Source organism: Grammomys surdaster, unplaced genomic scaffold (assembly GCF_004785775.1).
Source record: "Grammomys surdaster isolate TR1022 unplaced genomic scaffold, NIH_TR_1.0 341, whole genome shotgun sequence".
In the NCBI taxonomy this organism is placed as follows: domain Eukaryota; kingdom Metazoa; phylum Chordata; class Mammalia; order Rodentia; family Muridae; genus Grammomys; species Grammomys surdaster.
In genome coordinates this window covers 3,630,226-3,649,947 of record NW_021604760.1, presented here as the reverse complement: position 1 = coordinate 3,649,947, position 19,722 = coordinate 3,630,226, and the positions used below count along the sequence as shown (strand labels likewise).

The 19,722-nt window shown below is 42.2% G+C and overlaps 1 protein-coding gene across 4 annotated transcripts in view; it reads left to right on the top strand.

Moving 5' to 3' along the window:
- Positions 1 to 19,722, top strand: part of Nfia (nuclear factor I A) — a 344,375-nt gene that overhangs the window by 192,966 nt on the left and 131,687 nt on the right. The gene's annotated exons all lie outside the window — the stretch shown is intronic.

Sequence of the window (19,722 nt, the reverse complement as noted above, 5' to 3'; positions counted from 1 at the left end):
TGGGCAGATATTTACATAAAATGCAGTTGTGTCCATGTGGTATTGGGTAGTGGCATTTGGTGTATGGTGAACGCTGGCACATGTATGTATTTGAGGTTATTCAGTAGGCAGCAGTGGTGAAGCACAAGTAGTAGGTGAGATCTTTGGTCTCAATTCTGAATGGGCAATATTTCACTGATGTTATTTTGTGCTTTTTTTTATCCATTAGTATTATCTCTAAATCGCCCTGACATTCAATGAGGAAGTCTGGTCTACCTAGACTTCTGTATCCTTTCTGGGAATCCTCAAAGCAAATGTTCTCTCGTGGCTCTCAGTTGGCTGCTCCTGCTGAGGCAGTGCATCTTATAGATGTCTGCTGTCATATGATCCTCACTTCCGTGTTCTGAATCTTAGATGTTGGAGCCCCCTTTCTATCTCTGTACCTATGGAAATGACATATGTAGCTAACTCTGGTGGGTGTAGGGAGAACAAGGTTGATGAGGAAGCATGTGGGTAACGCCTCAGAAGACAAAAGCAACTTCATAAGTAATGCTATTCTTAAAAGCACTGACCCTGTGCCATGTCTTCTGTGGACTCGTCTCTCTTCCTGTCCTCTCTGAGCTTCTCCTGCTTCCTGTCCTGGTACAAATGCAGAAGAGTTCGAGCCTTGTGCTTTGCTGAATTTTCCAGTTAAGATTCTTGGCAATCTCCCCTCTTGATTATGGTAAAAATGAACCATCAAGGTGGTGGATCTGGCACCCTTGATAAGATGATAAGTGTGGATTCTGTCCTCTGGATGCAGAAGAGGAAACATTCAAAGTTCTCCTTAAGCAAACAGAGCATGCTGATGAGAGACCCTGGGTGCAAAGCCTGTAGCACAGGCATGGAGGTATCTAGTGCCTGGAGGGCCAGTCACCCGCCTGTTTCTCTGGAGTGAAGCACGCTGACTGCCTTGCTGACAGCCAGAAAGCATCTATGAATGAGAGATGGAGATGAAATTAAAATGTGACTTCTTTGGCATCCACCTTTCGAACCTAGGCCTTCCCCACTTTACTCTAATTCAATTTAGTAGATGTTGGAAGGAAACTAATACAGTTAAAAAGAACTCCATGTAATCTCGCTAACGTTCTTAGAACATCATGCTCAAGGTTTTCTGGTCAAGGATATTTGCATTTGTAGGATAGTTAGACAGGTTTCTCTTCATGTGGAAAGACCTTGCTTTGAGAATGACATTCCCAAGCTGTCAAAGTCTAATGTCCTCAAAGCTCAAATAAAATGGCCTTTTACTTTGTAAATATTGAAGAGAAGGCTGAAGTGCTTCACAGTGAGTTCACTAGCTTGCTGAGTTGGGCTCAGAAAAAAGACATTTGTTGAGTTCGTTATAATAAAATTCAAGCCTGAGCGATGTAATGGGAAAGTACTAACAGCATCAAATCCCCAATTTTCCCCTGGACTCCGTCACTTTGGCATTGCTCGCTGGTGGGGTCTCCTTTGGGGTAAAGCTCACTGCATGCATCTTTGTTACTTGACTGTTCTCATCTCCAATTTCTTGCTGTTTACAGAGAACTATAAAAATCTTCACACTAAATCTTCACGTATCACATTTACTCATCCAGCCAATATTTATTTATTAAACATCTGCTGTCTTCCAGATACCATTCCAAACCTTAGTCATAGGACTGTGGAATCTGACAGTGGATATGCCTTTAATGGCACAGATTGACAGTAGAGCAGAGGGAGACCCTTCATGGTGTTCAGGCTTTCTCAGCATCCTTTCTGCCACACAAATTTTCTGCCTTTCTTAGACTTAACAGTGTCTCCAGGAAGAACGAATGGACATCAGACAGTTACTTGAAATACTATCGAAATCATTCTCTTTCTTCTCTAAAGAGTTGACTTGAAAATAATTTGTTTAGAATTTTGAGTCACTTTTGCAGTTTTAACACTGTGTTTGTTCAGTGATTTTTGGAAAAACTGCAAAAGGAGACCTTCATGGCTGATAAACCCCAAGAGAGCAAAGACTTCATCTTTTTTTATCTCCATTTCCCCCTGAGTGTAGTACCTAACCATCACAGAATGCGGGCTCAGTAAATTTCTACTATAAATACATAACTAAGCAAGGCTGCCATATCCTTGTAGCCTGATGCACAAACAGTTGCTAAAAGTCTGCTGTTGGTAAGGCTATGGATGATGGCCAGGTAAGGTGGAAACCAGTCACTCTGGAGGCTGAGGCAAGAGAATACATTTGAGGCCACTCTGAATCTTCAGCTACATACTGAGACCTTGTCAAACAAACAGAAAAGAAACAACAAAGATTAAAAGCCATATAGATGATGTCCACATTCAGGGGCTTCTGTTGCAAGCATGTGGTTCCCAGGCCGTCTCCGCTGTGCAGCCCTGTATCCAGTATGTAGATGGCTGGCCAAACAGCGTATGTTTTTGTTTGCTGCACTGTGGCAGGGATGTGTCTGAAGGCCTACAGCAGTGTTGGCTGCCAATCAGGGAGGAAAGGGTTGCCTTGGCCTGGCCTGGAGAGACTTCAGGCTTCTCATTTGAGAGTCCTCACTGTCTACACACTCCTTGTCTCTCCACAACCAGTAGCTTTCCTCAGAGCAGTGCCCTAACATAAGAAAAATGTCTACAAGGCTGAGCTGGGTAGCACTGGTCCAAGTACAGGAGAAGAAATGGCCATGTGGCTAAGAAGACTGACCCAGAAGAATCCTTGTTCCCAGAGTATTCAGCAAAGCAAAAGGAGATGCCTTAAACAGCAGGCAGCACTGAGATGTAGTTGAACAAGTGACGAGGCAGGCCACACCCATCTCATAGCATTTCAACATACTTATAGGAATGGTGCCTCTCTGTGACTCTCTTCCATGACGTTCAGAGGTACAGAACTTGGGAGTCTGAAGATGTGTTCTGACAGGTTTCCTATTGGAGGAGAATATTTGTGGGAGGAGTTAAATCAGCTGCCAATGTGAGCTTTGCTAGAGAGGTGGTAGGAGAGGCTGAGAAGTTCAGGCTATGAAATGTCTTGGGACCATCTACACCTGATTTTGCTCCTTCCTCTGACTGACCTGAGGAAAGGCAGTGGACCTCTCCACACCCCAGTGTTCCCACCTGAAACAATGTTTACTGATAGTTCTTATTCTTCCTTGCTCTTAAGGACTTGGTACGAATATAATATGTAAAATACCTGATAATACATAAGGCAATCAAAGCACATATAAATCTAGCTACTAAAATAATTCCAAGAAATCAGGAATTCTTTCATTTTCATGTCCCTTTGAAAATATTAGGAGTCTGAAGATATTGTCTATGTTTTTCCCGGCACAACAATACTAGTTTTTAAGTTGAGCACAGTTACAGAGATCTTACATGGGAAATAAATGTTCCTCACTTATGTGGAATGCATTGTACCATCCGGTACATGATTTCCCCTCCAGGCCTACAGAGTCCAGAGGAAACAAACAAAAAAATCACCCCCATGTTCACCACAGCCCCACTCTACCTCTGTTCCGAACTTATCTGATTCTAACATTTCTAAGATAACTTTTAACCCACCAAATCACCTTGAATAGCAAAAAGAAATGCACAAATAAAACCTTCTAACAATATTTTGATTTCCCCAGAATTCATTTAGGGAACTTCGGGATCAGTATGTGGCTTCAGGCTTGGAGTTCCTTTCCCCTCAAACTCCTTAGAACTCTTAGGCTTTTAAACTTCTTAATTGGATGAGTATATACACATTGGGAGCACTTGGATCCGCTTTCGACCAGCTTTTATTTGACTTTTCTTTGTGGGGAGAATGAACAGCTCAGAGAGAAAACAGGCTTGAGTTATGTGTCCTTGGTATTTGTGTGACCACATTAGAGTAGATGTTGGCAATCCTAAAAACACAGTAACTCCCAGCAACTCTTACCTGTATTTGCTGACATTAAAAGCAGCCATCAGTATCTGTCTTCTTAATATGCTAGAGGGAAGAGTCTACCAAGTATAGAATTTAGATCCCTGACAAGTTATTTCTCAGATTTAAAAAAAATGTTTGACATATATATATATATATATGGGTTATAGGGCTATAGCATATTTTCTTTTTCATATGTTTTGCTGATTGTACCGAGGTCTCACACCTTGCCTTCTCATAAGTGTCTTCAAGTGTGCTCACATAAAGGCTCACTAGAGTGGGTATGCCAAGCCATTCCCAGGGCAGTGTTCTTGCTCCACGATATCTTCTGTGGACACTCCCTAGCCATCTTACACGATGACACAGTTGGTAGAACAGCCTTCCTTGGTTAAATGGCTCATTTATTTCACTGGCCTGATGAAAGCTCTGTGAACCACAATGAATCACAACAATTATCAATTTAATTCTTTTTTTTTACCCCATATTCATTTAAAAGGCTTGCTCTATAAATACAGAGCCCATAGATAAAAGGTTTCTCTAAAAATCACTCTCTTTTCAAGATGTTTTCATTAGTTGGTATTCATTTAAGTGGGTTCTACTCTGCATACCATTAAAGATGTGTGTAAATGTTTTTATTGGTTTCTTCCCTGTCTTCCACCTTTATATTTCCTCTATAAGAGGCAATGCCATTAACCTTAGCAGTGCTGAGTGTGATCGCCTTTCGATCAGCCCCATCATTGCAAACCACTGATCCATAGCTTACATTACTTAAACCACTGGTTCCTAAACAGAAAAATAGCTCCATTACCTACATGGAATGGAGATGGGCTGACTGGAAAATCCTTTCAAAAAGAAGACTGATCACAGAGCTGGCAAGCTCCTTTGGGAACAGCCCTTTCTTGGATATAAATGCTGCAGTAGTAGTACCTGGGTTTCTTCTTTTAACTCTACATAAATCTTCTATTAAAGACACATACGTGGGTGCCGCTGAGCTGTTTTGGATGTAGACTGAGTCTTTAAGAGCCATCTTTTTCCCACAGGTAGTGGAAAGATATAGACCTAATAATAATGCAGGGAAAATACACTAATTCAGGGAAGACAAACAAGATGCTCTGAGGATGTAGAAGGTAGAATCCTTCAATTCAGACTTCAGATACAGAGAGTAGCGAGTGAGATTTCAGTGACCTAGAAGGAGATGGAGGGACCAAGAGAAAGAAACATGTTTCACATTAATAAAATATCACCTCTGAGGTCTGGAAGTTCATGGTGATCTTGAAAACCATCATTATGACCTGTGCAGAGGAGAACAGTCCCATTCTAGGAAGGCATGGCATCCACAAGATGAGGCTCATGCTTTTGCCTTGTCTCTTGAGTGTCTGCTTGCAGCACAGCCAGTCTCAGGGGTGCATGGACTTGAAGCCATTTGTGCCTCAGCTTTGGAATCATCTTGTCCTTCAGTCAGAACATTGGTAGAAAGGGCCTTGGATCAGGAATCTGAAAACTGGTCTTCATGCCTGGGTCAGCCACAATTAGCTATCATACTGGGGAAGTAACTTGTCTTTTCTAATCCTTGGCAACTCTTCCATAATTGTAAACAAAAAACACAACCATGTAGCTGTCAGGCATTTTAAATTTAATAACACCAAAAAAGTTTCCAGCATATAGCTCGTGTTTAAAAAAATAGATAAATACAAAACAAAAAGAAGAACCATCAGGGGCTTTGGAGGTGGCTTGGTCTGTCAAAGGCTTCCACATAAGCATGAGCAGCTCAATTTGCATGCCAAGCTCCTACCTAAAGGACAGGTTTAATGGTGTATGACTGTCACTCCAGTGCTCTGGAGGCAGAGACCGGTGGGTCTCTGGAAGCTCACTGATCAGCTGGTCTAGCCAAATTAATGAGCTGCAGGTATGGTGAGAGAACATATCTCCAAAAGTAAGGTAAATGGTCATGCATGTGAGCCTGTGTGCATACATATACCACACACACCATACACATGCACATACATGCAAGCATAAAAACAACAGTGGACATATTTTGATACCTAAGTACCATCTGAAATAAATTATTTTAATTAAATAAGAAATTCTTATTTAAGAATTTCTGCCATCCCTTGAAGACAAGAGTTTAATCCCTGGGGCCCGGCCCACAAGATGGAAGGAGAGAAGCAGTTCCCCAGGGTTGCCCTCTGACCTCCACATGTGCACCATACCATGTACCCCTGCGCTCTCCTCAACACATGTATAAATAAATGCAATAATAAAGTATCGTTATTATCCATCCTATTATTAGGATGGCAGAGCACTCTGCACTGCTTGGCATTTGCTCCATGGCATCCAGTAAGTTTGTAGAAGGTCACAGGGGTAGTTCTTTCTGATTCAATATAGCTGCTACAGCTTCTCCAGTCGCTGGAGCTATAAAAACTAAAGAGTCTATCTAATGTTTCCTCAAGTCACTGTAGTGACAGTGGTCTTTATCTTCACACAGCTTCATATTTTTACCTCCTTTCTCCATCTTTTGACTTTCTTTTAACGTTTGTGAAGACTCACATGTCTGAAAACTTAGTCTATCTTCAAATATGAGACAAGAATGCTAACCGATATTTGTCAAAAAAAAAAGTCACTACCTCTTTAAATTTTTTTTCTTAATTTAAGCTCGGTGCCCCTAAAAGAAAAGCTTTCACTTAAAGTCCAGCCTTTCAGAAAAGCATTCTTGTTCATGGGAAATCTTAATGGGGAAAACTGTAGATAATGAATTTAAGGAAAATATCTGGCAGCACAGGCTTATGCAAGTCTGAAGTGCCTGGTGAAATCTCAGACAGTCCAAATGGAAAATTACTCAGCCTGTTTCCTCAAGATAGACTTGTTTGTACAGCGACTCGAAGTTTAGATGGCAGAACGGTAGATACACATGCTGTTCTTATGAGCTGTGTTTTTAACCTCCTCTTAGTTTGGAACACAAGCTGGTTAATGTCTTCATTCGTGCTTCCTGGATTATTAGAGAATGGCACAGTTCTATTGGACTCAGAAAGGCCTAAGAATCTCTCTTACCCCTTAAGCTTTAACTCCTGGCTCATAGGAAGAGTGGTCTTAAAGGAGATACTGAGTCCTTTCCTCTTAAGATCCAAGCTTTCAAACATCCTAGAATTCCCATGTAGCTCCTTCCTGAGCAGAGTACTCATCAGGGTCTCTGAGGCTGCAAAGCTCTCTGGTCCACAAATACACTGAAGAAGCAAGAAGCAAATGAACTAAGAATAGGAGTTCATAAACTGCAGGGAGCCTGGGGATGTAGCTCAGGGGAAGAGCTCTTACTTAAAATGTTTTTGGTCTTGGGTTCAGACTCCAGAAACACACACACACACACACACACACACACACACCTACCTATATTTCCACAGTTGTGAACAGATTTACTAATGAGATACAATTAATTAATTAATGGTCCTTAAGACCATATTTTGTATACTATGGACAGGAGCAATAATAGATACAATTTATATTATACTTTTGGGTTTCCCATGGGGTATCTTACAGAAGTTCTTCTGAGTATAACAAGTTGATATTCAAAATACTACTTCACTTATGTGTAAGAATTAATCATATGTAATTTTTTAAAAAATTGACACAAGTCTGAAAGTTTTAATAATATGGTCATTTACAAATTAGATTCCAAAAATACTCATTGATTAATAAAAATAATAGAAAGTGCCATTAAACATGACCATTTCTGAATGTATACCATCAGAGGACCATTGAACTCATTAAACAATTTTTTATAAAGAATAATCCAGTACTTTCTCATGAAGATGCATTACTAAAATTATAACTTTTCTAATCATTAATCTTACATACACACACAAGATAGAACACAAACAATATATATGTATGTGCATATGCATGTATATGTATCATGTCTATTCTACGTATATGTATATGCTTCAATCCTCACTTTTGTAAAGATTGGTGGCTTACAAACATATGTAGTGTAAAATGGGAGAAGAAGTGAAACAAGAGAATTGACAAACTAATTTAAGTAGAAGAGTAAAATCAGAGAAAACGTTTGAACAAAACTCTGCTATGTGGTACATGATTAATTGCATTAAGCTATAAGTTTGGTTCTGAATTTCCTGGCAGCCAAAGGAAAAAGAGAAACATACATGATTAATTATGTGCTTCTATTACCCGTGAGAAAATAAACACCAGTACATCAGGGACGGAAGCTTTCGTTGGCACTCTGTTCCAATATGAATTTCTCATGGGACTCTGGCACAAGGACACTGAGGACTACAGGAGAAGTCCATGTTTCTGAAGTAGATGCAGGAGCCTGGGTGAGGGTACATCTCTTAGGGCACACAGACTGGGCACTGAGAAACCAGTGAGGTCACCTCACTACCCGTAATCCTGGGCAAGTCATGAAAGTATCTTGCTTCTGATCCATCAAGAAATTTGCAAAATTAGTAAAGGTATGTAGACCTCCTGGGCCAGGGGTTCATAGTCTTCAGGGATTCTAAATATTTCTTAGCGATAGATCTTAAAGTCAGCACCTGCTTCTTAAAGAAGTGCTACTTCCTAGGAACTAAAGCCATGCTGGCCTTATTTGCCTGAAACAACTGCTCCATGAAGACTTAAAGCCTCTTACCTGGGTCGGACAGGCCTGTGTCCTGTGCCTGCCTGAAGTCTATTATAGAATCCCCTCTGGTAGCTTCTAGTTTCTTGAGAACCCCTTCATCAGAGGAGGATGCCTACTGTCCACAGGAAGATTATATTTAGGAGGCGGAGCCTTTCAAGAGAGAGAGGGGGAAATGCTGTTTTAATTCTCACCCCAAAATAAGTGACAACAGTGTTTCATCTGCAGGAAGATTTTGGTTAGTTGGTTGGGTTGTTGTTGTTGTTGTTATTGTTGTTTTGAGACAGGGTCTCTCCAGGTAGCTCTGGCTGTTCTGGAACGCATCCTGTAGGCCTGGCTGACCTCAGTCTCACAGAGATAGAGGCATATGTAATGCTGTTCAGCTGAGCTTTGGGTTCTTGAAGGAGAGCAAAGACTAGATATTATTCTCACCAGATCTTTCCAAAGGTAGTAACATGTGCTTGGGGAGGTGGCTCTCAGCCACTATTGACCTGATGACCTTTCTTTCCTTTGAGTCTCATTATTAGCATTCCTCTGAGAGAAGGACTTTTCTCAAACATGGCATAATTTGGATGCACTACAACTACTTAGAACTAAAATGCTGTAGGAGGAAGGACGACAAGGTGGGGAAGTGTGTATTTTGACAATTGCAATACCCCTATGCAATGAGTAGAGAAGCATTCATTTGCCCTCATCAAGTATAGCAGAGAAGCGCAGGCCAGCACCTGAATCTTCACCCAGTCCCATGTGCTCTCGATAAATACCCTAGGAAAAAAGTTTACTCGTAGCAGAGGCCATATGGAACATAATGATGTCGACAAATTGGTGAGCTATTTCTTATGTGACACTGCTAAGCACAGCAGTATGAAGAGCATTGTGTTCTCCAAATGCTTAATTTATAGCTACAGCTGTTATTTCAGTGTATGGCGTCAGATTTATTTCATCAGAGAGAGCAGTTGGGAGGCTCCAGGACAGTGACTAAGTGGGAATCTGCAGCAATGCCGGGTGAAAGTGTTGTTTCTAAGAATCTTGTTTGTATGGAAACCCCCTTCTACTAATGACAGAAAAGAAAACATGTGGTGTGCCTTGGGTAAGGCAGTCCTTAACAGGATGTTTGAGTTTCTGTGTTTAGTCTTCACCCATAGTAACAATTATAATGGATGCATCAAAAATAAAGCATGCAGACCTCGTGACCTATCTTGTAATCAGTGCAAGTCGGTTTAGGGCAGGGAAACCCAGCTGCATATTCGTTTTATTAGCTGTTCCCAAACATTTTATTGCAATATTGTGGGGGAAAGCATCAACAAACTGAACTTTCCAATGTGGTTTCTATTCAATATATATTTTATTTGGGGGGTACAACTAAGCAATGTGTTTATAATTTCTTTGTTCTTAATTCATCAAAATACTGCCTTTTGGGGAAATGATTTCAGCATAGGGAAATATCTCCTGTTCTAACAACCTCTTCTTCAAAAGAAGTTTGTCTTTCATGCCCCTTCCAAGGTATTCCAAACTACACAATGCCTTTAAAGATTCAAATCTTCACTCTTCATTCATTTTTAATGATATTGGAATTATTTTTCCCTGTTCTGATGGTTACATTTTACACTATTAACTGAATAGCTAAATGAGCTGTGTCTGGATTTTATCTTTCATAATCATTTATTGTATTGATAAAGAAACTGAGGCCCAGAAAGATTAAACACCTTACACAGGCCCAATGGCTTCTAAGGGGTAGAAAATGCTAGCTTCTCCCTTCAACTTTGAGCAGACATTTCTTAAGCACCTACTTTGTACATATAGCTTTCTAGCTTTACAGGATATTCTTAAACTCTGCCCTTTGTAGAACATGCATTCTAGTTGCTTGAAACAGAAGATTAAATTACAAATACAAAACAGCAAGTAGTGATCAATGCTGGAGAGAAAAATTGCAAAAGAAAGAACAGTGTGACTGGAGGTTCTGTTCAAGAGAATCAGGTATCAATGTCTCTCTCAGAAGTTGATATTTTAACAAAAGCCTGAAGGCATTGATGGAGTGGGACTGGCTGATGTCTTCTTCGGGAAAACTAGTGCAGGACTAAAAGTAACAACAGAGGAGGAGAGGGGAGGGGAGAAAGAGGAACCTCCATAGTACCCTGGATGGCCATGAACTTCACAGAATAGATCTCTGCATGTTTGAGGAACAAGGAGTATGAAGGAGTATGAAGGAAGACTTTCACTTCATGGTATCTGACATATGAACTCTAAGACTCAGTGTCCAAACCTCTAGGCACATAATCTGGGAAGCCAGACAATTTTCACAAACACTTGCCATAAGCTTTGAGGATGAGGTTTCCTTTTGTGTATGTCTCAGTGGCTAAACCTGTGTGAACTGCCCCTTTGAGGGTGGAATCAAATCGAAAAGCCATTGTCTCCCCCAGAGCCTGCCCTCCTATTCTGAGACCTGGTTTGCTGTAAAGGGGTGAGGCTAGAATTCAAACCCAAGGCCTGGCTGCACAGGATTACCTTCCCTAAGCAAGATAGTGTCTTTCCCTGACTGTTTTCAGAGACACACAGTCAGCCCTTTGCCTCTCTCAGCTCTACAGGTCTCTGCCTACCTACCTTTTAACATTTTCACCCAGCACACTAAAGTCCTTGTGTTAGAACTTACGGCTCCGTGTAGAACTATACATTTCTTCAGTTTTTGTTTTGAGAAGGCTTTCACTCACTCACCCGCTTCTGCTTTAGCACCTGCCACTGTTCATAACTAAGTACCAAAAAGATAGGATTGACCTTTGTATCTCCTAGCTTATGAAGGTTCTTCCCAGAGTCACTTGCTTCTTAACTTAGCTACTGGCATGCTGGCCTGCAGTGCTGGAGTTGTTTCTATGGGATCAGCATATCCATGTATGGACAAGCACTGCCCTGTCATGTCAGGGGATGGAAAACTCATCCTCCCACAGGAGGCCCCCTGTGCCCAAGTTTGAGTTACGACACTGTTCTGCTGTGTCTTAGACTCTAGGGAAATCCTTTTCTAATTCAGTTTACCTTCCTCTCCCATAGCTAAGCTAACACCGTCCAAACTGGAGGAGTCCCGAATGTACTGAATTGCTCAGTGGAGAACAGAATAAAAGCAGTAACCAACCAAACAAAAAGCCATGGTGGCACATTATGGGTGTGTAAGGATCTATCCATTCTTCAGCCATTTCTGCTAGGTTCCAAATGTCTGTGTCCCTTCCCAAGTCGACATGTTGAAATCTTGATCCCATGGCATGTTATTAGGAGGTGAGGCCTTTGGGGATGTAGTGAGATGGTGAGGACAGAACCCCTAAAAGAGACCTCAGATAGCTTAGGTACATTTTTTTGTCTTATGAGGATGCTCCTGGAAGCATGCTGCTAGGAGATATCCAGTCTGTTGATATTCTGTTCTCAGCATCCCAGCTGCCAGAAATATATAAAATGAATTTTGTTGTTTAGAAGCCACTCAGTTTATGATATTTTGCTAAGGCAGCCTAAGTGGATTAGGGCAGCACTGCTAGCCAAGATGTGATATACTTCTAAACCATCATGACTGTCAGTCACATGCATCAGCAACAAGAGATGAAGTAGGACCCAGAGATGCTGTCTCCTCTCTGTGGTTTTATGAAGTATTTCTCCAGAATGACCAGACTGGAGATGAAGTCACATTTGTGAGCAGGCTAAGCTTTCATGAACTTTCAGCAGATCCATTCACAGACATCTCTCTGAAGACTCCTGAGTTCTTGGGGCCTTTTGTAATGAGAACTGATGTACCTGAAATAGATCTGGGAGCCATTCCTTGTCAAGAGTTAAGAAATATAGGCTGTCTTGTCTTCCTATAACTGTAAGTTGCTGTTGTTATTATTATTATGTGAGAAGCTAAGTGCTCCCTGTGGAACTGGGATGTGGTGATGCACAGAGAGCAGGACTGGCAATGAACGTAGGCAGCAGAAGTGTGGTAATATGGTCTCCTGGTAATAAACTTGCCCTTACCACAGATCACAGCCCCTTCTCTAGCTGAACTTGACGAGGGACACGTCTCCCAGAAACCTAGTAGTAGCACCTGGAATTTATTGGCTTTCAATTTTTAAGCTGGAAACATCTAGTGCTGGCCAGGTTCCCTCCATTTGAATATCATCAGAGCTGGGTGGTGGGAAGCAGGTGGTAGTGAGGCTCTTTTAACAGCGTGATGGGTCAAGGCTCTTTAACGCTTTGCCATTTTAGTGGCTGAGTCAAAAGATTAAACAAGTGAGGGAAATCCCATAGGAACTCATCGTCATTGTCACTGAAAATGGAAAACACCGACATCTCATTATTTGGGACACTACAGGAAATAACAAAGGTTTATTTTTTAAATGAGTGGGATGGTTATGTAATCCAGGGTCCAGAGGCTGCACATAAAAGAGAACCATTTGGTCGGCATGAGTTCTTACAGCTACAATATTGTTTTTTACATAAAGACTAACTATGACATAGTGTGGTTTCATAATAACAACAGCTATGAAAATTTGCCTTTATAAGGAAGCCAAGAGGGCCTAAGAAGCAGTCTCTGGTGGTGTTGGGGTCAAGATGGCTTAGAACCAGTTAAGTGTTCATCCTGGCCTGTCCTTTAATAATTATAGGAACTCAAGCAGATCACTTAAACTTTTCTGCCTCCCAACTTCTCAGGAAGCAAAAAAGTCAATAATTGACTCCAGGACTTGTTCACAGATCTGATTTAAGCACATAGTGAGTCTTCAGACAGCCATCCCCCCTGCTGGCCCTGCTTTGCCATTGCTGTGTTCCTATGTTAATTCTGGAGTCCTGGGTATATGTTTCTGTATTACCTTCCAAATGGACCCAGACTCAGGCAGTGACTGAGAATCAGTGCTGAGGTAGAGTCCTTGTTTCATTTCTAAAGAAAACTGTTTAGCAGCCTGCCCCACAGGGACAAGCTCTGAAACCATTTCCATTTACATGATTGTAAAGGGATAGAGACCAACTGTCTGCCAGCTCTGGGAATACCCTGTAGAGTTTCTCTATCTTGTTCTTTCATAAAAACACACACATACACACACACACCTTGCTGAGTTTCCTGACCGATTCTACTGACCAAGCCTTTGCTATGTTTATCTGACCACACATCTTTAAATAATATGCAACTTAGCATGAAACCAACTGAACAGAGGGCCATGAAACAGTGGACTGGGGAGAGTGCTGGTTTAATTCACTGGATTAAGGCCTATGGATTGCCCATCTTGATCTCTTGCTGCAGTGATCCATCCTTCAAATTTATTTACCACTTTATTTAGCATATGTGGAGGTGGGACTATGGGAAATGCCCAAGGACACCTTGTGGGGTTCTGTTATCTCCACTATGTGAGTTCCAGGAATCGAACTCAGGCCCTTGGGCTTGACAGGAAGCACCTTTACCTGTCTTGCTCCAATTCACGAATCTAAAAGTGATTCTTCCTTTTTCTTTTGAGTCTTTTCATGTTGGCAGAATTCCTCATCTCTCTTTCCTTAACTTTCAGTGATAAGAACAAAATCCATCCAGAAGTTACTATATGGAAAGTTTCTGTTATATTTTGCATTAATTCGAGTGAAATTAAACTAAAAAGTAAAATTTAGGTGGATGGGTTTTTTTCTCTTAATTTTCTATTTTATAAAATAACTATATGAAATGGAAACAACCACTGCTTTTGTTTGTAGTATAGTAGAAGTCTGTTTTTAAAGACATGGGCTTCAAACACTTTAGAATACCTAGGTAGTTTTACTATCACAGAGACTGTTTGCAAACCAAATCCTATTAGACTTTCTCTGTTAAGAGGTATCTCAGGTGAAATGGCAAATCAGTAGTGCGTGCGTGCGTGCGTGCGTGCGTGCGTGCGTGCGTGCGTGCGTGCGTGCGTGCGTGCGTGTGTGTGTAATCTCTTTGGTGCATTGGGCTGGTGGCCTCAGTCTTGCTACTGTAGACATGGTATCAAGCTTTATCAAGTCTGTTGCTGAGAGCATGAGATGCTGCCGCCGTGAGAACAAACCACTGAATGAGAACAGGCTGAGCCTGCAAATGTTACTGCAAATGGAATGCTTGTCAGAAACTCATTAATACTTTAACCAAGCTCAAACCAAGAAGTGATGCACTGGAGGCTTTTCTCCTGGTCAGAATGCCTGGAGAGGAGGCACCCTCCTTCCATTCAACACAGGGGAGAGAAAGGAGGTGGGTGAGAGCCATCAAAGTCTTATGCCCAGCACACTCCTATACAGAACCCCCCTGCCACACACACACACACCCTGCCAATAGTGTTCCTGTTCAGAGAGAGCACCAGACTCAGCTTCTTTAGTGTTTCCCAAAGTTCCACCCCTGGTCATTACCAACTAAAATGCTACATACTTTACTTTGGTTTTCTTCCCCTTCTTTCCTTCTTTCCTCCTCCTTTTCCTCCTCCCCCTCCTCCCCTTCCTCCCTTCTTCTCCTCTCCCTCCTCCTCTCCCTCTTCCTTCTCCTCCTTCTCCCACTCCACACTTCTCATCCTCCTTTCTGAGCATCTCTGAATTTCCTAAACACCTTTGAAGAATCAGCCTGAGGTTCTTATCTCTGGTGTTCTCTGTGACTTCCTTCTCTGTGCTCCATAGCCCTTGCTACACAAGGGGCTCTTCCTGAGAAATAGCCTACTCCCAGGCCTATGCAAACTACCGCAGGCAGCTATCCAATCTCCATTCTATACCCCTGGCCCTCACAGGACACAGCTGAATTAAAGGCCCTTGGTAAGTTTAGTTGGACGGATTAATAAATATATACTGTGCTGGAGTTGAGTTAAAACTCAGGGATCCTGAGCACTGTGGTGTTTTGTGAGGGTTTTTATGTTCTGTGTCACTGTCCTGTGCCTTGTCAGATACTTAGCGGTTTCCCTAACCCCTAGTGACTAGATGTCAGGAACCCTTCCCAAATGCCCACACAGTTGCGGCAACCAAGAACTGTATTCAGATCTTACCAAATGTCACTTATGCAAAAAGCGCACCAAGATACTTTGAAAGAAGCTGTGTGAGTGTGTGTGTGTGTGTGTGTGTGTGTCTGTGTGTGTGTGCGCGCACGCATGTGTATACATTGTAACATCAGTGGTTTGCTAACTGTTTTCATAAACAGGTATGTAGTTCTTTTCCAATTAGCAAACTGTACACCGAACTGTTGATGCTTGAATACTCTATGAGCTTCTGCAGCGGACAGAAGTACAGTATTATAAAATAAAGCATCTCTTCTTTTATGAGAGCCCTTTGGAGTCACAGTTGAAGTGCCCAGAAGTAGCATTAGCAAAACTTAAAAGTGGAGCCTTTGCCAGGTAGTGCCGGAGTCTGTGCGTTAATTCAGGCAATCTTCACTCTGTATATAAAGTAAGAAATTGAGGCTCAAAACTATTACATTACTTGCTCCAAGGGCCTCAGACATCAGTGAAAATGAGCTGTGAATATGTGCCCAGTGCTAGGCTTGCACATTGTGCTGGGGTACCCACCTCTCCCTCATGGAAGTCTTTTTATCTAGTGGAGAAGAAAAGTTCGGGGGGTTCTGTTTAGAGGTGGAGTGCCACCAAGTTGTGATCAACTGTGTGTCATTCATTCTGTGTGGTAATCTGCCCTCTTCACGGGTAATGATACACCAGCTATGTCGGGGCACACAGCATAAAGGATGTGCTCTTTGGGAGGTGAGGAGAGTTCAAAGAGGTGAACCCTGGACATGGGAGAGATTTGTGATTTCCCTCATGTTTTGTACACAGGTGGCCATTGCAAAAGTCCACATCCCTCAAGAGCCCTCAGACCAAAATGGTGATTCAGTATGGCTCCAGGGGCCTCATTAGGTTTCTCTATTTCCCAATTTAATTTTAATTTCAAAGCCCAAATGAGTTTGTAGATTTTGCTCTCTCTCTCTCTCCTTCTGCTCTCCCTCTACCCCTCCCTCCCCCTTCCCTGCCTCTCTGTCTCTCTCTGTCTCTGTCTGTCTCTCTCTGTCTCTCTGTCTCTCTCTGTCTCTGTCTGTCTCTCTCTGTCTCTCTGTCTCTCTGTCTCTCTCTCTCTCTCTCATATGTGTGTGTGTGTATGTGTGTGTGTGTGTGTGTGTACATGGATGCATGCAGCATTGCACCGTGTGTGAACATTTGTGTATGAACATAGTAGTGGATGTCCAGGCATGTAGAATTAAGAGGCTGACTTTAGGTGTCTTCCTCTGTCATGGTCCAGTTTCTCCTGAGACCAGCTCTCTCATTGAACCTGGGCATCACCAATTTAGCAAGACCAGCTTGCCCTCAAGTTCCAGGGATCCTCCTGCCCCTACTCAGACTTTTTATGTGGCTCTGGGGTTCCAGACTCCGTCCCCTGCTTGCACAGCATGTACTTTACTGACTGCACCATCTTTCCAGGCCACAGGTCATAGCAGCCTTCTGTAATTCATTGCTAAACACCTCCCCAGTACTTTGACCTGGAAATAAAGTTCACATGACATTTTTTTTTTTTATGAGAAGGCTTATTTTCTTCAGAATCTCATTTTGATGCTAAACAACAAATATAGACAAAACAACAAATAAAACATATTTTTAAAAAATTTCCCCACTTTCTACAGTTCTCTCTTAGTGTTCGCTACTAAGATGGCATAGCTTTGATCTTGTGCATTTGAGAAGAAAAACAGTAAAGTAAGTAGTGGGTAAGGATAGATAAAGCTATGTACAATGGGGCTGCTGCACGGGGAAGGGAAGTGGCATTCAGGAAGAGTGGCTACTGTGAGGAACTGTAGGTTTCCTGATCTTAAGGAGGAGGAAGTAGCCTTCCTACAGGGTATGGTGAAGGACAAAGTTGTCTTGGGATAAACTGCTGAACTTTCTGTTGGAGTAGAATCATCTGGTATGGAAAAGCAAACAAACTACTATCTATCTGTAGGCCAGACCAGGCATGTACACATGCACAGGGATGAGAGCATTGTTATCCTGCCTGTGGCTTCATCTTCTGATTCATCTCCAAGGCTTGGGCCTCTGTAGTTAATGTCCTATCACACAGTTTGGGGATGGTGTCGTAACTGAGAGTGAATTGCTTGAGTTGAAATCCTGCTTGGTAGTCACTGCCTATATGACCTTGAATTATTTGCCTGAAGACTGTAAGGCTGTACTCTGTTGCTTTAACTGAAAATCAAGACTATTATAGGAAGGAGGAAATGGCACAAGACAAAGCAGAGATAAGTATCAGGCTCAGAGTACTCAGAAGATGTAAGCCCTCTTTTTACAACCTATCTCTTTTCACTTGTGCACACATGAAGAGATGAGTCACCCCTTCTCACCTTTGCATAGCTAATAGTGCGGGGTTTTGTCCACCTATAGGCCATTGCTGAGCCTCCAGTGAGCCTTCCCTGTCCGGTCCTCTCAGAAACTGCGTCTTCCCTATGAGCCCTGCACCTTTCCCTGTACCCACTCCCCGATGGCCTCCCTCCCACTGGACTGCAGATACCTAAAAGTCCAGCATACATAGCCTCCTGCCTCCACAGTACCCAGAGCAAAAAGGGATCCAGCAAAGATTCTAACTAGATTCATGAAGATGGAGCTCGCTTATTGCAGATCAGAAAGATGGTAACTGAGTGAGACTCATACCTATATAAAAGAAATAGTAAGCTATGAAATTAAAAATATCCCCCTAGTAATCAGTGTATGGAATTATGATTTGAGGCTGATTGGTTTTCCAGCAAACAATGCTTCTGAACTAGTCGAAACTCCCCACATGTAGAAATATCAGAAGGTCTTCATTGCATCTGCTGGAAAAGGTGTTTTTACCAGACTGAGGAATTCACAGTTTATTGGTTAGTTTCTGAGTTCACGACCTATGTATGCATAGGTTGACATCAGTAAGTGTCTGTTGAAAGAACAAATTAAATTAGGCTGTCAAAAATAATTTAGGAAAATATTTAAAGTACCTCAAAAAAGAAACCACAAGAGGCTTCTAACACTTTTGATGGTAATTAGAACCCCAGAAATTAGTCCTGGATCCTGCTTACCTGTGTACATATGAGTTGCAGGATAATATTGACTTCATCAGCTGTGGCCAGAGGGATTCTACCTTCGAGTTAGCCATAGTTTGGGTCCTTCCTAGTACTGCTGCTAAGATTAGAGACAGAAATGCCTATGGTAGCAAGCGACATTTCAAGTGTCCTTGACAGTTTACATCTGATTAGAACATGCTTTCTCTGTGATGGTATTTTAGGATGTAAATGGCATTAAACACATGCACTTGTACATGCATGTGTGCACACATACAAGGGTTCCTGCCTCATCAGAGACTGTTCTGCAACCTTGCAGTGATATATGGATTTCCTTGGGTTAGAGACAGAAATTGAACAATAGTGTTCAATTACAATAGGGTTAGCCTACTGTAATTATAGGACAGAAGGACTTCATGCCCTGAGCATCTGACCTTACTTCTTACTGTTGAGAAAATGACAGGTATTCTCTAAAACCTCAGAATGACTAGAGACGGCAAACATTGAGAGAGCTGGAGGTGTTACCCTAGTGCTGCACCAACAGGTGGCTTGGGCCATCGTTGGACTTGTTGGTTGTTTGATATCATGCAGCTTTGGTAGCCTGGATGGCTCCATTTCACAGTGGCAGTCTGCTCTAGCACTAGGAACATGAAGTCGTTTGGTCCTATGTTCAGTCTCATTTCAACTGCCTCTTTGTGCTGTGAGTAGAGGGCAGAGTGCACGTATCCTTCCCAGTTTTACATATTATTTTAGATTTCTGTAGCAGCTGTAGAGTTTTAATGCCTGGCTTCTGAGAGGTTACATTGGAGCATTGGATTCAGTGTGTCAGATAGTTGCATGTAAGATTATTCGGTATTTAATACGTGATGAGGTCTGAAGGCAGCATTTCTCCACTAGAGGTAAGGAAGAGTTTCAAAATGTGAGGTCCTTTTTGGTTTTCCTAGGGAAATGCCAGCAGTCAGTGATGAAGACCACTGTGTGGGGTGGGGGGTAGGAGGGCAGGGTGCTATATCCTGCAGTGAACAGCATCCTTCTACACTCTGGAAGCCGTGTCCTTCAAACTGCTGATGGCTCTGATGAGAAGCAGTGCAGTAATTCTGAGAATGTGAGCATGCTGTCTTCCAGCTGAGTCTGAGAAGAGACTCAGTCTATTTTGTGAGAACAAAGGTTCTGCTCCCTAAAATCAAGGAGACCGCCTGCATCCCAGAGAGCTTCAGTGATCAAAGTCAG